We start from the raw sequence: 9,237 nt of genomic DNA on the forward strand, positions 1-9,237 counted from the left end.
TGGTGAAGAAAGAAGTAATAAAGGTAGGAACTCCAAACCCACTTGTCATAATTGTGGTAAGATAGGTCATATTGCTAATGTTTGTAGGAGCAAGACTGCAAATCAGAATCCTCAATAGAAGTTCATGGGTCATTGCGACAAATGCAACAAACAAGGACCTCAAGCACATGAATGCAGAACCAAGACCATAAGCACACAAAGATTTGAAGAATACTTCTATTACTGTCAGAAGCATGAACATAGAGCATATGAGTGCAAATCCAAGCCTAAATGGTCATCAAACAAGTAGACAAAGGTAAAACACAATGGCAACTCTTATAATTGGGATTATAATACAAGGTATAGTTGTCACTGCTATCAAGAATATAGACATTTTGCTGAAAATTGCATAAGAACACATTTTAGAAGTGACTACAAAAGATGGTTGAGTCAAACCACATGTTTTAGCTATTTGAAGATTGGTCGCATAAGGAATTGTCTAGGAAGGTCAAAGGTATTGAGCGGTGAGTTCAACAAAGGCAACAGCGAGACAAATGTTGAGAATATCAGAGATGAGATGAACAAGACATGGAAGAGAAAGGAAGATTGCAACACATCAAGGGTAGATGGGATCACTTCACCCAATGGGTTAACTGATCACACCTCCTTCAATTAAGCAATCAAGAGGTATGTGGGACTGATATTTAAAAAGATATACTATACAATGTTCCAAGGATTTAGTTTCGAAAAGATTACATATGCATGAATAAAGATGCAAGGTGTTGTAAGAAATCTTTAAGTTTTGTTAGTTTTCATGTTACTGCCGAGCATGAAAAGTTTCACTATGGTTGCCGAGTGAAATGTTAGTTGATGCCAAGGTATCAAAGGTGATAGTGTTGATCGAGCTCATCGTGGTTGGGAAGTGGAAAAGAAAATTTCATGGAAGCCGAGTGAGTCAAAATCTTTATTGAAAATGAGCTTACAACTGTGTAAGCACTAAAAATTAGTTGCAAGGTTTTAAGGTCTATATGATCGATGTCTACTCATTATTCAAATTTGAACGAGAGCATGAAGAGTGAAAGAAAAATTGAAAGAGATCATACCAGTGTTTGCAAGTTGAATTTGACAGTCGCTTTACACCATGACAAAAAATTTACAAAGGTATTTATCATGTGCCAAGCTATGTAGTTTGAATTTTTGCAAACCCTAGTTTACATTATGATGTCTAGTTCTCTAGCTCCTAAGGCTAAAGAGGGTAAAGAAGTTTTGAATGTGCAATTGATAAGCAATGAGATCAGACAACTAAACTTTAGAGCCATACCTGATATTCCTTACAAGCAAGATCCATCTAGTGCGTTGTTGATGATACCACCTCGAGTTTTAATGATTCAAGATGTAAGATTTTGCTACACATGCAAGGTGGGTAGCATAGGAGACATGGAGATTAGGGAAACCTATGGGAAATTATGTGAAGATAGAGCATTGAAGGATGAATTCAAAATCATAGAGAGAAAAGGGTTCATCCATGCCCTGTATTTTCCAAATATTTTTATGACTGAATGGATTAAGATAGTTCTAAGTAGAATTCATGATAATTCTATATGGTTGGATAATGGACTGGTGAAAATCACCAAGAAAATTGTACATAGAGTAACTAGGTATCCAACACTTGACTGACCTAAAACAATGAGAAGTGAATCTAAAGAGGTCATTGAGAAGAATACAGGGGTAATCTGGAACAAACAAGGGATGACAATTAATTCTATCTCAGATCCTCTAATTACATTTTTAGTAAGGATAATAGCACATAAATTCTACCAATCAAGTATGCTCAATAGTGTACCATGTATTGCTGTTGACATGGGCTATAAGATAGTCAAGAAGGATCATGCCTATGACCTTGCCGAGTTACAGATGCAACGATTGTTAGAAAATTTGGGAGTGATAAGGAAGACCAAAAGTGCACAATGTAAATTTGGCTCAATTCTTGTATGTATGTTCTTTTATGTACAACATACATTCCCCGCATTTGGTAAAGTCTCCTAAAAAACAAACAGATCTATTGTAGTTCAGATAGGTGAGTTTGTTGAGCAACTTACAAACAATTTTGAGTTAGTTATGACAACTATTTTGAGGACTTCAAACAATCAATGAATAGACTAAGGATTCGAGTTTCACTAGTTGAGAAACATTTAAATAATGTTTTCTTTCTAGTTGACACTGATTATACATATGTTCAAGCTGCTGTTCCAAGGGTAAGGTGGCTAAGGCCACTAGGCTATGAAATCAATGTTGATGAAGCCTTTGTAGCAATAAAAACATTACTTGTAGAAGATGTAGATGATAACGTTACTACTTTTGGAAATTATGACATGGCTAAATCGAAGATAACTATGGATTTAAAGACTGCCTTGATTATTAGGAAGAGGAACAAAATTGTTAAGAAGCTAAAACAAAAATTTGGTGGAGCAAATGAAGAAGAAGAAGAAGAAGAAGAAGAAAATAATGATGAAGAAGAAGAAGAAGACATACTTGTTCAAGCACCACTAGCCTTGACTCAAGGTCAAGGAGAAGACCAAGTAGAAGAAGTGGAAATTGAAGAAGGTGCCAAGGAAGAAGAAGCCAGTGAAGCACCCGAGCAAAAGAAGAGAAAAGCTAAGACCCCAGCTACTAGCAAACCAAGGAAGGTTGCAAAACCTAAGCCTACAGTTCCCTCTACAAGAGCATGCACAAGGGCTGCTACCAAGAAGGCTCAAGAAGTAGATAAGCCAAAAGTGTAGAAAGGTAGACTAGCTAGCAATGAAGAGGAGCTTGAGTAGAAATCAAGGAGAAAACACATTGCTCCAGCTGAATCTGATGAAGAGAGGACTGAACCTAATGACATTAGCCAATTTCAAGTGGTAAGTCATTGTACTTTCATTAGATTTAGACAATATATGTGAGAACATAAGGAATAATGCTGATTTATCTAGTCTCACACATTAAATTTGATACACTTGGAAAAGTTGAGATGAACCAAGTAGAGGATTCAATTTATGCCAGTATGGTAACCTTTAAACAAACTCCAATTGAGATTGCCAACTCTCTACCAAAGGAATTATTTGATAGAGTTGAGCAAAAATGGCAATATAGTCTAAACATAGCAAGACGAATTAGAGAGACTACACTTGCTAGAGTGATGCCATAATTGGATAGGGAAAAAATGACCAAGGCATTAAAGAAGCATATTGGAAAATTTGCACCAAACTATAGGGCATTCAACATATTGCAGAACAAGGTTGAGGATGTACAAAAGACCACTTTGATTTAGAAATCATTATATTGTTTGACAACACCAAAGGGAATAATGTAGACACCTATTGAGGTAGGTGAGGACAAAGAGTAGCAATAGGTAACTAAAGTAATCATAGTTGACACTGATGTAGTTACACAAGAGGAAGGAACTGAAACACATGAAGATACATAGGCACCAGCTAAGGATGAGCAACAGACAAAACAGAGTATACGAGATACACTAGTGTTGATTACTAGTCCTCCACATAAGGTGAATACATAAAGTGATACTATAAAGATTAAGGATGTTCCTGACACTATCATTTAGAAAATCAATTCCCTTACAGAGGATGACTTGAAGAAGATACTGGTAGAATCCACTACCCAGGCTAAACTTTGTGAAAATCCTGTACTGGTGAGTGTTGATGAAATTGAGAAGGAAGACAAGGTATGTGTAGAGGAGGAAGTACAAAAACAAGTGACATGTATAGCCCCTGCTCAATTCACCTTGATATAACCTACATTACCCCTCGTGGTATATCAAAGGAAGGAGAAAGCTACTTCTACCATCAGTACATTGACACAAAGTATTCCAGTCATAGTCAATATAAAGGAAACTAAAAATGACAAGGATGAGATAGTTGAAGAGCATAAAAATAAGACGGATAAAAATGAAGGAACACAAGTTAAAATAGGTTAGATAGACACTCCTGCACCTACAACACAAGAGCAAAGTGCATCTGTGAATGTAGAGAAGGAAAAGGATACAACTAAAGGAACACTTATGACTACCAAACCTAAGGAGAAATTAGCAATACAAACATTGATGACTTTACTAGAAATTGCTACTCCTCCTAGTCAAGCTCTTCATAGGCTGAGTATAGAAGTTATACCCCTACAATGATCATGATCGAGTCCAAGTACATCTAGGTAGATGAAGTCACATCATTTGTCAACATGAACTTGGATGAAGTGATTCAGTTACCTAAATTTGATTATACAACTATCACTATTGAGCAGATGGGCATACTCCAGGATGCTCTTGTAAAGAAGAAGAATCAATAACTACTTAGACAAGAGAATAGACAGAAGCAAGCTTTGATAGATATCAAGGATATTTTTCTTGATGCATTTATCCTACCAACACCAGAAGCAACAAAGCCAATCATAGAGCAGCTAACTAGCTTAGTGAAGATTATAAATGACACAAACCTAGATTCAGATGTAAAACTACTTGAATGGTCTAAAAGGAAGTTTCAAAATAAGGTTGATGAAAAGATATCAAGTGCTATTGCACTATCATAGGTTGAGTTATCAACCAAAATTGATAGTGTGAAGAAGGTCCTAGAGAACATTTTCTCTTTGTACACCAAACCGTGTAATCCCACACTCTTCACACAAGAAATAAGGAGTCATATTCTAAGTTTGGAGTCATATATAGTCATCTGGTATAACTCTGCCAAAATCTCTAGCTCAAAGTGAGAGACATTTTAGGACTCTCCTCAACTTCCAAAGTCAATTAGTAATATTACATACAGATGAAAAACTAGTATTACATATAGATGAAGCAAACATCAAGGCTAAAATAATCAACATCCAGTCCATTCTGGCTCCACATATGGAGATATTGCACAAGAAACTAGCCTTTGCTGAAACACTCACGAAGAAAGATCTACATCTTTCTACTCATGATGGCTTAGTTCACCTTGCTGATGAGATGGCCACCTAGATCAAGTCATTAGAGGTAGCTTGTGATAATTGGGATGTTGCATTAAACATCATGCTTGAGGTCCACAAATCATTTTCGGACAAACACACTATAAGTGTATAACCCTTTGACATCAGTCAAAATGGGGGAGAAATAAGAGATATGGGAGAAATTAGAAGTATGGGAGAAATAAGAAGTATGGGGGAGATAATATTTTTGAAGGAGTCAACAAAGTATATAGAACAACTAATGCAAATCTATTGAGTAGGAGGAATAATTTTGAGTTAAGATATTCAGATACAGAACAACACAATCAACTTAGAGGGAGTTATTGAATTTTGAGGTATGACTGATGAATCATAAGCTTTTGCAAAATTTTGAAGTTTTGAAATTTTGTATGTATGTGAATATTATCTAAGTTATGCTTGAAAGGCTAAAGGTAATTTACACATGATCAAGTATTTTGTCACTCATGTCAAAAGGGGAGATTGTTAATCTTAGATTGGTTTTGACATATGAGTGACAATATACTTAAGTCATTTACTTAGTTCATGTTGAACAAGTAATACATGCTGAACATAAGTTGTTAAATAGTATATGTCGAGCGACAGATATTTAGTGTGAGCCAAGTAACTAGTAAGTGCCAAGTCACTCAAGTGTCGAGGAGATGGTATGTGCTAAGCTATTCAGATGTCGAGTCATTCAAAAGCTGAGTTACAATGTTGAAGTTGAAGTTGATATTGAGCATCAGGGACTTCAAGTGCTGAGTTACATAGTTTTGACATAGATGTTTGTAATGACACAAACTTCTATGTAAACCATTTTTGAGCTAACTTAAGGATTGTTTTACAATCTTTGATGATAAAGACAAATCTTAATTGTGAATCCCTATGCATTACATGCATCCAATAAAAAAAAGGGAAGGTTCAAGCGGTAATATAGGTGAATCACTACCGTTGATTTATACTTAACCCTAAGTCACCTAGGTATTCTTAAAGAGGACAAACCCTTAGCTTTTTAAGGAATGCTTAAGACGAATTGAAGAGGGTTTGCATGTGCAAACAAAGCATTCATGGTGACTAAGTGTTATGATTTGAATGACATTGCATAATTAGTTAAAGGAGAATAGAGGAAAGAAATCAAAGGACAACAAAGACACATTTGATCAGAAATGATCAAGTATACATTAGGATAGAGGTGATCTAACATCAAGCAACATAGTGCTAACCTAAGGATCAATGTTGAGACATTCTAATAGGTGAGTCAGTTAAATATCTTAACATAGTAGTCTTGATAGACTATTGTAAACCATTTAACAAGGTTCTTACTTCATTGTAAGTTAAAGTCCTTTTACTAGGCACACTTTTAGAAGGGTGTTTAAATATTTTCAATCTTGTAAGCCTTTAATAGGACAAACCTTTTACAAGGTAGATCATGTTTCATGATCAAACATTGTAACCTTCATTGGATACACTTTATTACTACAGTAGTGAATATTTGTGGGTGTCATCCGCACCCCAGGTTTACCTTCTCTTTGGAGGGTTTTTGGGTAACCAAATATCTTGTGTCATACATGTGTTGAATATTTTACTTTCATGCTATGAATGTAAATGCTTAATTTGGTATTTTAGTTTATGTGCATATACTGTGAGATGGATATGTGGTGAATAGTTTTAGAGGTTGAAAGTTTTAAGTGTTAATTCACACCCCACACTCTCCCTCTTAGAGTTTACTTCCCTATTGTATTTCCAACAATGCCCAATCTTTTTTATGGATAGATACTGTTTTGGTCAAAATGGGTAATTCTTGCTTAGTCATTGGCTTGATGATGATTAGGGCAAGATGTGCCATGAATGATGGTTTATTCGTTCATGAGGGCAATAATCATACTGTAATTGAATTGTCATCCCTTATCAGTTACTATTTCACTAGGGACACCAAATCTTGTGAATATTTCTTCATACAAAAACTCTACAACATTTTTATCCCTAGCATGCTTCATAGGTTTAGCTTCTACCTATTTAATAACATAATTAGTCCAAACTAAAATATATGATTTATCATTTGATAAAGGTTCTATGGGTTGAACAAAATCAATGCCCCATTTATTAAAATATATAATAATTACCTGGGGCCACAGGGGCATTTCACCAAACTTAGTAGGCCTTTCCATTATTTGGAAACTGTCACACTTTTTAGTACAACTTATTGCATCCTTGTGTAGAGTGGGTCAGTAGTGACCTATAGTTAGAATTTTGAATGTTCTTCTCTTGGTTAGAAAGTGTCCTCTAGATGACTCATCATGACATTCTCTCAAGACGTCATACGTCTCATCTTCCCTAACACATCCACACATCACTTGATTAGGTCTAGTTTAAAACATGCAACCAAAAATCCAATAAAATTAAAAAAATTTCTCTGCGAGCAATCTACACTCCTTAGGAGATAAATGGGATGGTGTCCTTCCTATAGTAAGGTAATTTGCAATATCAACATACCCTAGATTTTGTGTTGTTATAGAAAATAGATGTTCATATGTAAATCTATCATTAATTATAGTAGGATCTTCTAGAACATGCAAGCATGAAACATAATTAGCCACAACATTAGATTTGCCTCACTTATCTACTATCGCCAAGTCAAATTCTTGCATGAGTAGCAACTAATGAGCCAATCTTTCAGATTTAGAGCACTTATTCATCAAATACTTGACAATAGAGTGATCTATATGCACAAATATTTCATAACCAATTATGTAGTCTTCAAACTTGTTAAGTAAATAGACCACTGCAAGTAGCTCCTTCTTTGTGACAATGTAATTAACTCTGCCCCTTGCAAATTCTTACTAATATAACATATTGCATGCTCATCAACTCCTTTTTTCTGCCCCAAAACAACTCCTATTGCATAATCAAAAGCATCGTCATGGATATGAAATAGTAGACTTTGATTGGGACCATGTAACATAGGTGTTGTAGTCAACACTTCCTTTAGTTGTTTGAATGATTTATCACACTCTAAATTCCATGAGAAATCAACATCTTTTTTCAAGAGATCATATAATGGAGCTACAAAATGACTGAAGTTTTTGATGAATCTTCTCTAGTAACTGACATGCCCAAGAAAGCTTCTAACATCTTTTTTCTTTTCAGGTGGTGACAATGTGCTGATTACCTTAATGTTAGTTAGATCAACTTGAATACCGATAGAGGAAATACTAGCTTTTATATATATATATAAAATAAGCTGAGAGATATCGTTTGAGCCTACGAGGCATGAGGAAATGATTCAAGACTCTTGATCTGCCTCATTTTTACTTCCATTTCCTCTCTACAATTTTCATGATTTTAATTATAATTATATTTAGTCTATTTCTATTTTGTTTTTTGACATGTAAATGACCATCAATTTTTTTTCCAAAATGAAAAATGTTTACATTGAAAATTGTTGCCACTATAGAAAGGCTCCCAGCTTAATAATGCCCCAAAAAAATTCCTTCCTCCATCATCATGTAGTGCTTTTCAATGTTTAGAGAAAGATTATAATCTTGACATCTTTTAAGAACCTTTTCCAAGTTAGCTTGTGCCTCCTCAAATGTAGAACCATATACAGCGAAATTATCCATATATAATTCCATACATAGATATATCAGAGAATATGCTAATTACAACTCTCTAAAATGCGGCAGGTGCATTGTGTAGACCAAAAGGTATAACTGAATAAGGAAAGGTTCCCTAAAGGTAGGTAAAGGTGGTCTTATTTTGATCCTCATGTGCTATTTCTATCTAAACACTAAAGCCATCAACAAAGAAAAAAGTATTTCTTATCAACCAAGGTATCAAGGACTTGATCAATGAAAGGTAAAGGAAAATGGTCCTTCTTTATTGCTGAGTTTAACTTCCTATAGTCCACACAAACTCTCCATCTACCTCCCTTTTTAGGCACTATAACAAAAGGAGAAATCCATTGATTTTCGAATATTGGATAAATGAACACTGTATTTAACAACTTTTCTAGTTCAGTTTTCACTATATCTCTTAAGAATAGATTAATTCTTCTTTGAGGTTGTCTAACTAGTTTGTACTTTGGACTGGTGTAAATTCTATGACTACAAATTTGAGGATCAAACCTTTCATGTCAGTATAGTCCAATGCAAATGCTTGTTGGTATTCCTATAGCAACTTAAGAAGACTTTTTTGGTGGATTGAAGAAAGATTTTTGCTAACATTCATTTCTTTTCCTAGATTGATTTGAACTTTGGATGTCTTGTGTAACAT

Source organism: Cupressus sempervirens, chromosome 3 (assembly GCF_028749045.1).
Source record: "Cupressus sempervirens isolate cs-2001-9-10 chromosome 3, ASM2874904v1, whole genome shotgun sequence".
NCBI classification, from domain to species: Eukaryota; Viridiplantae; Streptophyta; class Pinopsida; order Cupressales; family Cupressaceae; genus Cupressus; species Cupressus sempervirens.